The sequence below is a fragment of the Juglans regia genome, chromosome 14, assembly GCF_001411555.2.
Source record: "Juglans regia cultivar Chandler chromosome 14, Walnut 2.0, whole genome shotgun sequence".
NCBI lineage: Eukaryota > Viridiplantae > Streptophyta > Magnoliopsida > Fagales > Juglandaceae > Juglans > Juglans regia.
In genome coordinates, this window is record NC_049914.1 from 19153947 (window position 1) to 19167973 (window position 14027).

General features: G+C 36.1%; 1 non-coding gene across 1 annotated transcript; it reads left to right on the forward strand.

Annotated features, from left to right (window-relative positions):
• The first annotated feature begins 12993 nt into the window (after window positions 1–12993).
• LOC118344622 lies at window positions 12994–13102 on the forward strand. Its single transcript, XR_004798401.1, has one exon. It is a non-coding gene; the product is annotated as a small nucleolar RNA R71 (small nucleolar RNA).
• Window positions 13103–14027: the final 925 nt, after the last annotated feature.

Genomic DNA, 14027 nt, shown 5'->3' on the forward strand with positions numbered 1-14027 from the left:
AAATTAATATTCAAATTAAAATACTACTAAATCTTTAAATTAAAATAGAAATAGTTAAGATTTAATAATACTTAAATACTTCAAGATAAATTAATAAAATTAATATTCAAATTAAAATACTACTAAATCTTTAAATTAAAATAGAAATAGTTAAAATTTAATAATACTTAAATACTTCAAGATAAATTAATAAAATTAATATTCAAATTAAAATACTACTAAATCTTTAAATTAAAATACTTAATTATAAACATGTAAAACTAATATTTAAATTAAAATCTGGAATAAATATTGAAATAATACCTACTAATTATGTTTTTGTTGTATTGTTGTGTAAATAATATGTTATTATTGTTTGACATATATTAGCATATTTTGTATTGTTTGTTCATCAAAATAAACCTTAGACCCGTTCGAGAATTATCAATTCGGATGAATGCTTGATTGATAACTCTTGAATTGTCCAGAGTGGACAGTTTGGGATTGTAAGATCATTCTCGCAAACTATAGAACTATATCTGTTGTCGTCCAACTTTATGATTTTGGTAGATTCATCCATTGTTCTCTGGATATGCAGTTTCGGTGATGGTGCAACGACGTGTTAATCGTCAGTGCACACAACGAAACGAGCATATTTGGAGAACTATGGGGAGATGCTGCCGAAATTTTGTTGGACGTGACAGATAATAGATCATAGGTTGGCGACTATGATCTTACAATCCCGAACGGGATAGGACCAACTTCCCGGTGAAAGGTGGCATACTCATTAATTGGTACATGATATATGGTTGTTTGCTGATGCATTACAATATTGTTTGTAATGAATATAGTCGGCATGGATAAGAGTTGGATGAGAGTTACCGATCGATTGGGTCAGAATTACAATGTATATACTGAAGGTGTTAATAAATTCTTGGAGTTTGCATTGGGTACATGTGATAGTGATGGGCGTATCAGATGCCCATGCAGAGAATGCAGGAATTTGCGTTCTCATAAGATAGACTTGGTGAGAGAGCATCTGTTTGTCAAAGGTATTGATAAGGGCTATACTGATTGGGTCTTACACGGCGAACCATATCCAACTTCATTTGAGGCTCCACATGAAGAAGAAGAGATCGATGAAGATGTACAACCAGAGATTGTTGGAGATGATTACGATGAGGATTTGGAGGAAATGTTAGGTGACATCGGTGCAGGAATGTTTATGGATGAAGGTGACACGGACACATTAAGCTCAAATGATGGGGGCCATAACACTTTTGCACGCTTGTGGAATGATTCACAACGTGAGCTATATCCAGGATGCAGAAGACATAGTAAGTTGTTGTTTATCGTAAGATTGCTTCACATAAAATCAATGTGTCGATTATCTATTAAGGCAGTCAATATGTTACTTGAGCTGTTTAAAGAGGCACTGCCGACAGACAATACTTTACCTCGTAACTTCTATGAAGCAAAAAAGTTGAAACGAGGACTCGGATTTGATTACAACGTAATACATGCATGTACGAATGACTGCATATTATTTTGGCGAGAGAATGAGCAGTTGAACGAGTGTCCTATATGCCACGAGTCAAGATGGACATCGGACAAGGCAAATGTTCCGCAAAAGGTCGTCCGCCACTTTCCATTGATACCTAGATTACAACGATTATTTATGTCACGCGCAACGGCTGTAGATATGACATGGCACTCATCAGATAGAGTAAGGAACGAGAATATTTTGTCACATCCTGCTGACTCCCAGGTGTGGAAGGAATTTGATCAGGAACACCCATGGTTTGCTGAAGAACCGCGTAACGTAAGACTTGGGTTGGCAACAGATGGATTTAATCCTTTTGGGAACATGAGTACTAGTCATAGTACTTGGCCAGTTGTACTTATGCCGTATAATTTACCACCTTGGAAGTGTATGAAAGATCCATATTTCATGATGAGTTTGCTCATCCCAGGTCCGAGGTCACCGGGAAATGATATAGACATACACTTACAGCCATTGATTGCAGAATTGAAAGATTTGTGGGAGAATGGGGTTGTCACATTTGATTCGTCAACAGGCAAGTCGTTCAAGATGCATGATGCGGTGTTGTGGACAATAAATGATTTTCCAGCTTATGGGAATTTGTCAGGTTGGAGTACTAAGGGGAAAATGGCATGTCCAACTTGTAACAAATATACCAAATCTGAATGGCTTACGTACGGGAGGAAATTATGTTTCATGGGTCATCGTCGATTTTTACCTTGTGACCATATATGGCGTGGAAATTCTAGAATGTTTGATGGAACTGTTGAATGGGGCCAACCTCCACCATATTTGTCTGGCGAAGATGTACTTGCACAATTTATAGATGTTGGTTGTAATGAATTTGGTAAAAAACAACGAAAGAGAAAACGAGCTACGAATGAGTTGAATTGGACAAAGAAGAGTATATTTTTCGAACTCCCGTACTGGTCGAAGTTAAAATTGCGACATAGCCTTGATGTTATGCATATTGAAAAAAATATTTGCGAATCCGTATTGGGAACATTGATGTCAATTGAAGGAAAAACAAAGGATACAATAAACTCAAGGAAGGATTTGAAGCGGTTGGGAATAAGACGGGAAATGCAGTTGCAAGAAAATGGTTCGTCTGTCTACATGCCGATTGGGTGGTATACATTGTCAAGGAATGAAAGGGTTACATTTTGTGAGTGGCTAATGAAGATCAAATTACCGGACGGTTATGCCTCGAATCTAACAAGGTGTGTGAGAACAAATGATTGGAAAATAACTGGATTAAAAAGTCATGATTGTCATGTTTTCTTACAGCGTATCTTGCCTATTGGTATCCGTGGGTACTTGACCAGAGATGTGCGTGTGGCTTTGACTGAGTTGGGTGCATTTTTTAAAGACTTATGTGCTAGGACGTTGAATGTAGAAGCTTTGGATCGAATGGAACGAGAAATTGTCATAATATTGTGTAAGCTAGAAAGTATTTATCCACCGTCATTCTTCGATGTCATGGTTCACCTAGCCGTTCATTTGCCACGTGAGGCTCGACTTGCAGGACCAGTTCAATATAGATGGATGTATCCCATTGAACGATTTCTTGGAAAGTTGAAACGTACAGTGGGTAACAAGGCCCGTCCAGAAGGATCAATTGCAGAAGCATATATTGACGATGAGTGGCATACCTTCTGTTCCAAATATTTCCATGGAGTTGACACTCGGTTTGATCGGCCAGAAAGAAACTTTGACGTTGACCGAGCAAGACAACGGACTATATATTCTGTGTTTTCCCAACAAGTTCGTCCAATTAGTGCAGTGCGTGGTTATGACTTGTGTGGAAGAGAGTTCGAGAAAGCTCAGTGGTACGTGCTGAACAATTGCCCTGAGATAGAGAACTACTTGAAGTAAGTTATAACTTTTTCTTAATTTAAATTGCCTCATTACTTTTAAAAAAATACAAAATATAAAATATTTGTGGTAATCATCAATTTCAGTGATCATATTAACGTGCTCAAGGAACTAGGAGTAAATGATATAAACCAGAAACATGAAGAGGAGTTCCCGAGATGGTTTGAAGAACGGGTAATGAAATTATATATGCGTTACTCAATAACAAATGAAAAAATATTAATTTCAACTTTGATATAGCATATGCTTTACTCAATATGTAGGTTGTACAATTGCATGCGAATAATCCAAATGATATATCTGATGAACTGTATGCATTGGCACGTGGCCCATCGAGACGCGCTGCTCGATATTCTGCATGTATTTCTCGGGGAAGTAGGTATCACACACTGGATCGAGATTGTTATAGGAAAACCCAAAATAGTGGTGTCCTAGTCGAAGGAAGTCATGATGGAGAAAATATTGATTTCTATGGGGTTATTATCGATATAATTGGAATGAAATATTTGGGAGAGCTTGCGGTGTATCTGTTTAAGTGTGATTGGTGGGATTTAAGCAATCCTCGTACTGGAGTCCGTGATGATGAATATTTTTTGAGTGTTAATACATCAAAAATATGGTATGAAGATGATCCTTTTATTTTGGCTTCTCAAGCATCTCAAGTATTCTACTTAGATGACCCGAAGTTAGGAAATCAATGGCGAGTAGTTCAAAAATATTCTCCAAGAAATATATATGATGTTATCCCTTAGGTGGAAGGACAAGATGAAGAAGAAGATGACTCTTCTACTCAAGAAGCATACCAAGAGAGTCAACCCGCCTTAAATTTGTTTGTGGATTTGAGCCAGTATGAGATGATTCCATTAAATAGAGAAGATATTGAGGCTGAAATTGTTGATGCGACAGTTGAGGAAAATGTTGAATCATCTGAAGTATCTACAGATGATGAGAGTGAATTGTCAAATGAAACTGATACAGATTCTGATTGACCAATTAAGTGTTAACATTACACTTGATGACAAATATTTTACTTATTGAATGTATCAGTAGTTTGAAATTATGCCGCCAAAGAGGAAAGAAGTTCGCAACCCATCTCCACCTGTTCCTAGCTCTCCTTCAGACTCACCATTAGAGATTGATTCTACAGAACAAGGTAAAAATCTAATACTCATAAAAGTTATTAATTAAGGTCCTGTAATAGAAATATAAATGTAATTGATTACAATGTTATATTTTATAGAATCTACAGTACAATCTCGTCAAGGTCGAGGCACCACTAGAGGGGTGACATTGGAAAAATATCGGAAGGTGGGTAAGATCAAGGTTAACATTCCTGACGAACATACTGGGGGCGAAGGACAACCAGCAGCTTGGCTTGCATCACATGTGGGTGCTCTTACACGAACTTACGCACCTTTGGCAACGACTTCATGGAAGAAAGTCCCCCAAGATGTTAAAGAGCTTATCAAGAAGCGTTGTTTGGTAATGTTTAAAATATTGATTTAGTAGAATAAATTCCTATACTTTACTTAAATTTAGAATATTATAAATGATAATGTGTTTGTGACTATTTTTTTAAGGATGATTTCGAATTAAATTTTGGTCGGAGAGAGGAGCGTAAGACTGTGGAAGAGCTTATGGGTAATGCATTCCGCAAATATAAGGCGAGGTGTCATGAGCATTATAATAAGTTTGAGAAGAAGGAAGATGCACGCCAACATCCTTTCCAGGATGTCCGACCTTCTGAGTGGGAAAAACTTTGTGACATGTTTGAGGATCCATCATATCAGGTATAATGAAATTTAATTATTTTACTTGTCATATCTGTCATTTCGCTTCATAATATTTTCAATTTCTTTGCAGGAGCGAAGTTCTATAAACAAAACAAATAGATCAAAATTGAAGATTAATCATCATGCAGGCTCAAGATCTTTCCATCGTCTTTCTCAGAAATTGGTATTGCTATTTTTTTTATTGGATATAGTTAATTATTTGGACTCATCATAATGACTTTATATCTTTAACACATTTATTGTAGCAAGATTCAGATACTAATTATGATCTGACAAAATTATATGCTGCATCGCACACTGATCGTAATGGAGAGTGGACTCATCCTGATGCCCGTGAAAATTATGTAAGTTTTATAACCTGTTTAAATTAAATATATTAGAATATTTATGACGATATTAATTCTTTATCTTATATATGGCTAGGATAAAATGGTTGCCCTACGTGCTGAATCTGCGTCAGATCAAAATTCCTCAACAAGTGATATTGAGATTTTTACACAAGTCCTGGGTCAACGTTCAGGATATTTGAGGGGTTTGGGTCGTTGTGTAAAGCCTGGTCCCTCTTCCTCTTCTTCTGGGAATGCATCTATGACTTCTATAGCGCTAGAGAATGTGAATTCCAGAATCGAAGAATTGACTGCAAGACAGCATGAGTTAGAGGCTCAATTGGCAAAACAAGCAGATATGGAGATGTGCCTCAAACAACATGAAGAACAACAAGAAGAGTTCAGAAGACAGATGCAACTCCAAATGCAGCAGCTTATGCAACAGTACAGGCCTCCAAACAACTAATGGATTTTGGGATTATCTATTTATGTACAAACAATACCTGTCTCGACTGTTATTTATTTACTTTGCGCTTATTTTAACACTTTTGTGTGTGTTAAACAGTTTCTAATGTATTGTGGCAAATAGTATGAACGTCTATTTGGTTTTCTATTATTGATTTAAATTAAAGAGATATCGTTCGAACGAACGTAAAACGTTCGAACTCTATGTAATGGCAATAGCGTTCGAACGTGGATATAATGTTCGAACGAAATTCATGTTCGTAGTGTTCGAACGATCACACAACGTTCGAACGTAAATAATTTCAGTCGTGTTCGAACATATCCTATACCGTTCGAACCCATATAGCGTTTGACCTGACCATTTAATGTTCGAACACAAAGACAATTCATAACGTTCGAACGAATTCATGTGTGTTCGAACATATTTCGAAATCGTTCAAACACGTTACTCCTGTTCGAACTTAAAATTTTTTCCATTCGAACTATTTTCTGGGACGAATTTAAACCGTGACGAAAATTTTTTTTCGTTCAAACGTGTTAGAACGGTTTCCTTCAATTTCGTCCCAAAAGAAATTTTTTGGGACGAAATGGTGATTTTCGTCCCAAAATGCCTTTTGGCACAGTGATATTGGAACGACTTTGGGACGAATTTTTTTCGTCCCAAAAATTTTTCCGGGATGAAATTGTGGTCTTTTGGGACGAAAATTTTTGTCCCAAAAGACCCTTTCTGTTGTAGTGCCTTCTCTACACAATCACCAAGCAAAGACTTTAATCTTGTTAGGGACCTGCATCTTCCATAATACTTTCCACAATCTCTTTTGCTTGCTCATACTTGAAGATTCAGCATTACAACCCCTTCCCTAAGAGTAAATAAAACGATAGCATGTCTTTCTATACTGAAAACTGCCCAAACCTCTCATAGCTCCAAATCCTTTTGTCTGCTGCATACCTGGACATATAACAACTTTAGAAATCTCTACAACAATTCTTGGATTGAAGAAAGATATAATCTTTTGTAAGTTCCACCATCCAATTGTTTCATCAATAATAGTAGCGATACCATCATCACTGTTCTGCCCAACAAAACTGTCTTCTTGCATTAATAATCTGTGATCTGGTAGCCATTGACCAATCCATAAGTGAGCTGGCTTTCCATCCCCAATGCACCATCTGCAACCTTCGTTCACCCACTTCTTAGCCTCCCATATACTTCTCCAAGTATAGGATGGACAATAACCCAAATTTGCATCAAAGAAGCTAAAGTTTGAGAAGTACCTAGTTTTAAGCAACTTGTGAAGAACTGAGTCATCATCTTGCAATAACCTCCAACCTTGCTTTGCAAGGAGAGCAAGGTTGAAATTTATGAGATCCTTAAATCCCATAGCCCCTTTTGTTTTTGGTTCACACATTTTAGCCCAACTAACCCAATGGATTTTGCCATTAAACTCTCCAACTCAGAACATAAACTTGATGGTAGAAGGAAACAACTCAAAGAAATGGATGGGATAGACAAAGCCACTGCTTTCAATAACACTTCCTTTCCACCCTGAGATAGTAATTTTCCTTTCCAATCTTGAAGCTTCTTCCACAACCTTTGTTTAGACTGGAAAGCTCTGAACTTAGATCTATCAACTAAAGGAGTTAACCCGAGATATTTTTCATATTGTTGAATCTCACTATTACTCCATAATAGTTTAATCTCCTCCTCCAACCACCTTTCTACATTACTACTAAAAACCATAGCTTTTTTATCCTTGTTATTTTTTTGCCAAAAACATTCTCATACGCTTCTAAAACAGCTTGGACTCTTTTATTTTCCTTCACATCAGCCTTACAAAAGATGACATTGTCATTTGCAAAAAGCAGATGGTTGATATTTGGAGCACCCCTACAAATGTTTAATCTAGAGATCTCACCTCTAACCCCTGCTTGTCTTGACAGAGCTGAAAGTCCTTCAGTATACAGTAAAAACAAATAAGGGGACAAAGGGTCTCCTTGTCTCAAACCGCTGGAAGGATAAATAGGCCCTTTGAGATCCCCATTAATCAGAACAGAAAAGGAAACTGATTGCACACAATACATAACCAACTGAATGAAGGACTGCTGAAAACCCATAACTCCCATCACAATTCGAAGAAAATTCCATTCAACACGATCATAGGCCTTACTCATAAACCCTTTTTTCCCTTTTTTCTTATTTTTTAAAAAGTGCACTAGTTCATAAGCAATGAGGACATTATCAATTATTAACCAACTAGGTACAAATGCACTTTGAGAATCACCAATAATGTTAGGCAACACAAATTTTAATCTATTAGTAATTACCTTAGCAATAAGCTTATAGGCCACATTACATAAACTAATGGGCCAATAATCATCAACTGCAACAGGAGCCTTCTTCTTGGGAATCAGAGTAAGATAAGTATGGTTAAGATTGGAAGGAAACACACCTGTATTTAATGCTTTCAACACAACTTCTAAAACTGAGTTCCTAATAATAGACCAATATTTTTTATACAATATGGATGACATTCCATCAGGGCAGGTGCTTTGGAAGGGCTCATCTGTGACAGTGCATTCTCAACTTTAGCTTCGGTATAGAATTCCAATATTCTCTATGTGAATTTAACTAATTGGAGACTCATTAAGTTCTTTGGATTTTTCTTGAAAATCACAATAGTCACGATAAAGTATCTATACTTTTGCTCAACTAATTTGCTTAATCCTAGAGTTTTAATTACAAATCACCTCTCAGTCTCATTGCGATTTAATAAATTGAACAATAATTAGGTTGAAAATTACAAGCATTATGAATAAGGAATAAATACTCAATCATGAAAATATTGAAAATACGATAACTTAGAATATAAATTGTGTGTTTAATGCTAGACTACATCAAAACTCTAGAAAATAGAATTAATTCATAATGAAATTGAAAAAAATAATAAATAGAACTAGCGTTTTTCGTTGGAATTGGTTGATGAAGCATGCAGCTCTCGCCTCTGCTCTCCAGATCCACCTCCTTGAAAGAATCTTAAATGATAAGCTCTGGACTATTGAAATCTAAAGCTCAGACCCTCCTCCTCTATTCATCCCACAAGAAGGGATTAAATAGATGTCAAAACTCAAATTCAGAAATAAGATAAATGCGGCTATAATCTATCCTAAAGATTTGTAAAATAGTTTCAAAAGATAAATGTTAACATAAAATAAATTATCCCAAGAATAATGGAATTATCTAAAATGGAAGATTCAGTAATAAGCGGCTTGATTTACGAAATTCAGAAAGATTTGGTGGTCAGCAGATTGATTGCGGAACTCGGAAGGGTCCCATCTGGTAGATACTGTGTGCGTTGAATATAATTGGTCTCCTTGCCTACCGAGAGAAAAGACTTTGGACCGGGATGATAGAACCCTCTCGCCAACTTATCGAGCGATAAAGCTGCTCGCCTTTACTAGTTGTTGCCCATCATATCGTTTAGGTTGGTCTTTTAAGTTATTGTTTAGACTGGTTGCCCAATCTTGCGCCAAGTCTTCTCTCCCAGAAGGTAAAATATCTCGCTTATCGCCTAACTCTTGTCGTGGATTTTGGTCGTGCCTTCTGGTCGCGAATTCTAGTTGCAGCTTTTGGTTGCCCAACTCTTCTCGACTCTCTTTAGATCTCGCTGCCTCTCATCGATTTGGATCCGTAATCTCTTCTTTTGTACCAAAATGCTCTCATTTCACACTAAATCTTCTCATTCCTTCAAATCCAAGAAAATAAAGAAAAATATATAGAAATAAAATAAAATCAATAGTATTGAAGGAAATGACACATTTCATAAATAAAAGAGTAATAAAAACCCAAACTTAAGTTTTGCTTGCCCTCGAGCAAAGAAGAAAAGAAAGACAATTAAAACAAGCATTAGGTTGATTCGTAAAATTTATTGCCTCAAGATTGCCTAAAGTCTATAATTTAAAGGAATCATTCAAGATCAATCAAGTCCCAAAATTTAATTCAAAACTCAACTTCACTGCATTATCCATCCCACATTCCTGCATACCCATCATTCTCACTTCATCATTAGCTTCCTGGATAGTTTTATGCAAACAAATAAATAAATAATTCTCTAAACACTCCATAGGCTTGCTTTTCAAATCACTCTCCACTAATGTAGAACATAAACTGTCACCTCAGATCATTAAGTCTTTATTAAACTTGTAATGTAAGGCTATAGTGAGTGCTACAAAGGAAAGGTAGGATTCAAACAAAGAAAGAGAACTTAAGTTTGAACACTAACAGAAAAATAGAGCATTTTCCCTTCTAACACAAACATCTCTTCTCAATCTTTGTGAATCTCTCAACATACATCTCTTTATTGTACTTTTAAGTATTTCTCTCTTTACCCTTCTATTCGACATGTCGAACATTTTTTTTTTCATGGAAGTATTCATACATTTTTGATTGCCTTTGTGGATGACTCTCGTCTGCCTTTTCTTGTTGGCCACACAGTAGACGAGTTGACTTTTCACACCTACAAACTCACGATTTTGATAATATGGCTATAATTAACTTTACTTGTAGACCTTCTACCTCTCTTGCTTTTCAAGCTCTTGTGAGTCTATGACTTTGTGTAAACTTAGTTATCTTGAAAGGTAAACAAATATGTGTTTAAGCTCAAATAGGGTAGGGAATATGAGGTTTACAAGAAAGAAAAAATAAGGCCAAAATATCATTCAATAAAGCTCAAAGGTGTGGCTAGGGATAACGATAATAAACATGTAAGCTTGAAAGGCTCAATTGGTCCAATGAATGCTTTAATCATTTTCCCAATAATATTCTATCTAGGATTTCGCCTCGTGTGTAATCAAACAAGTTCTAAAGTAAGTTGAGACCAAACAAATTGACATAAAATTTCTCTAGGTATGTAAAACGATTAATGATCATTATAAGCATTCATTGAACATAAAAGATATCAAATTAAACAAGATCAAGTAAAGAATTAACAACTAGATTTAAGCAATAATATTTTTTCCTAAAAATTATAATCAATTTCAATCGTGTTCTTATCATAGGCTTTTTATTCATCAAACCATACTGTTTTATTATCATCATCATCATTATTATTTATTTATTTTTTAAAAAATAATATCCTTTCCCCCAAACTTAAATATCACATTGTCCTCAATCAAAAAAAGAAAGAAAAACTAAAGCAAAGAGTGAGAGAAGGTAAGAGATGCTCCCCTGAATTTTTTTTTTCTTTTTTGGGTCTTCCAATTGAATATTTTCGTTGAAGGTGCAGCCGTGTATCCGTTGGAGATCTTTCAGCCTATTCGTTCCTTAAATTTGATGGAAGTGGTTTGAGTTCAAGCTTGGGTGGTTCTTTAAGTAGTAGCTTTGGAAATTCAACTCCATAAGTCTAGTCGGCCATGACCACGTCTCGGTCGCTTATTTGAAAACAAGAATGTACCTCAGAAGGGAATTCTATAGATTTAAATACGTCAAAAGTGGCCTGCTCCTCGCCGACCCTCAAAATGAGTTTCCCTTACTGGATATCACTTAAAGTTCTCCTCGTCGCAAGAAAGGACGGCTCAGTATCAAAGAGATCTCCTTGTCCTCCTCCATATTGAGTACAATGAAGTCGACTGGGAAGATAAACTTATCAATTTTCACAAGTACGTACTCAATGAGTCCTCTTGGGTATTTAATAGTCCGCCAACTGTAGAGAGATGGTGGTCAGCTTTACTTTTCCAAGACCTATTTTCCTGAAAATAGAGAAAGATAATAGATTAATACTTGCCCCTAAGTCGCAGAAAACTTTATCAAATAGAAATTTCCTATAGTGCAAGGGATCGTGAAACTCCCTAGATCTTTCAACTTAGGCAGTAGCTTCTTTTGTAAAATTGCACTGCTCTCATCGATCAACATTACAGTCTCATGCTCCTCCAATTTCGCTTGTTTGATAATATATCTTTCAAAAATTTTGCATATTTAGGCATTTGCTCTAAGGCTTCAATGAGTGAAATATTAATATGCAGTTGCTTAAATATACTTAGAAATTTAGAGAACTGATTATCAATCTTATTTTTTCTTAATCTCTGCGGAAAAGGAATTGGTGGATCATAAATTAAAGGAGAATAAGTTTTAGATATAAACTCACTGGATTTCTTGGGTTTTGCAACCTCTTTATTCTCCTTAGTTATTTCAGCTTGCTGGTCGGTCACATCACGCTCTGCTTCTTTCACGTCATACTCGGTTTCCTTCTTCTCGGACTCCACATTTTCGACAGCTTTTGCATCTCGCTCGGTATTTATTGTCTGTGGCTGGTCATATGTCCGCCCACTTCTCAATGTTATGACTTTGACATGTTCCTTCGAATTGGTCACAATGTTGCTCAGTAAAGTCCCTGTTGTCCTCTCGGTAAGCATGTTTGAGAACTGACTGATTTGTGCGTCAAGATTGCAGATTGAAACCAAGTTGTTTTGGATCACCATAAAATATATCCTCAAGTGTCGGTTTCTTCTCTTGCTGTGGAAACTATTGAGGTGGTCTAATCGGCACTTGGTTATTGCTCCATGAAAAGTTAGGGTGATTTCTCCATCCAGGATTGAGCGTGTTTGAATAATGATTGTTTTGATGTTGGAAATTGGACACGTATTGGACTTGTTTATAACTCGGTTGGGCAAAAGGATTCCCCACTTGACAATCTACACTTGAATGACTTCCTACACAATGATCACAAACAACATTAGTTTGAATAGCATTAACGTTCATTTTACCTCGTTGTTTGGATAGATTTGCCAACTAAGCCACAATTGAAGATATAGAGTCAAGCTCAAAGACATTGGCCGCCTTCTTTGTAATTGCTCTCTGTGCGGCCCACTGATAGTTGTTGACGCCAACTCTTCCAGAAGTTCATATGCAGCTTCATGGGTCTTACTCATTAATGCTCCTCCTGTAGCTGCATCAACCATAGATCGATTTGTGAATCCTAAACCATTGTAAAATGTCTGTACTTGACGCTAGGCTAGGAGATCATGATAAGAACCCTTGCGCAATATAAATCCTTGAATCTCTCCCATGCCTCATATAATGATTCACCCTCAAATTGGGTGAAGGTAGTGATATCATTGCTTAACTTCGTTGTCTTGGCCGGAGGGAAATATTTTGCTAAGAATTTTTGTGCCAACTCCTCATAGGTGGTGATGATGCCAGGCATCAAAGAGTTCAACCAAGCTTTTGCTTTTTCCCTAAGTGAGAAAGGAAAAAGTCTCAATTGAATCGCATTATCTGTCACTCCGTTGTATTTAAAAGTATCATAAATTTCTAGGAAATTTGTAATGTGGACATTAGGATCCTCTTGTGACAGCCCCCCAAACTAGACGGTTTGTTAAATCATTTGAATGATGGCAGGCTTGATCTTGAAGTTATTGGCTTGTATAGCTGGCCGCCTTATACTAGATGTCGCCCCATTGATAGAGGGCATAGCATAGTCTCTTAACGCCTTGTGCTTTTGGATGGCCATATTTAATTTAGATGCGACGACCTCTTTCTTCTTCTTTTTATTGATCCAACGTAAGGTTCTTTCAATATTGGGATCGAAAAGTGTATGATCTAATGATTTAGATCGGGGCATGCACTTTCAATTCCTGAAAAGAAAAATCAAACTGAGATCTAATTTAAACCAATAAAATAAAATCTAAAATAGTAAAAATCTAGCTAGTATCAATATTAATAACAAATAACTAATCCCCGACAACAGTGCAAAAAACTTTTTGTGCTGAAAATATCTGCAAGTGCATGGAATTGTGACAAGTATTAAAGTCTTTTAAAGAAAACAGATGTCAAACCCACATAGATTAATTATGCTATTGAGTATTGAAATTGACTAAATTAATTACTATTTAGAAAACCAAAATTTGAAGAATAGATTATCTAAATTAAACTGAAGACAATAACATTAAAATTAAGATTTTAAAGATAATAGGAATAGATCTAGAGTGTTTGATTTCACTAAGTAAATCCCACATAATTTATCCTTCCTTGTTATAGAATTTCAATATTTT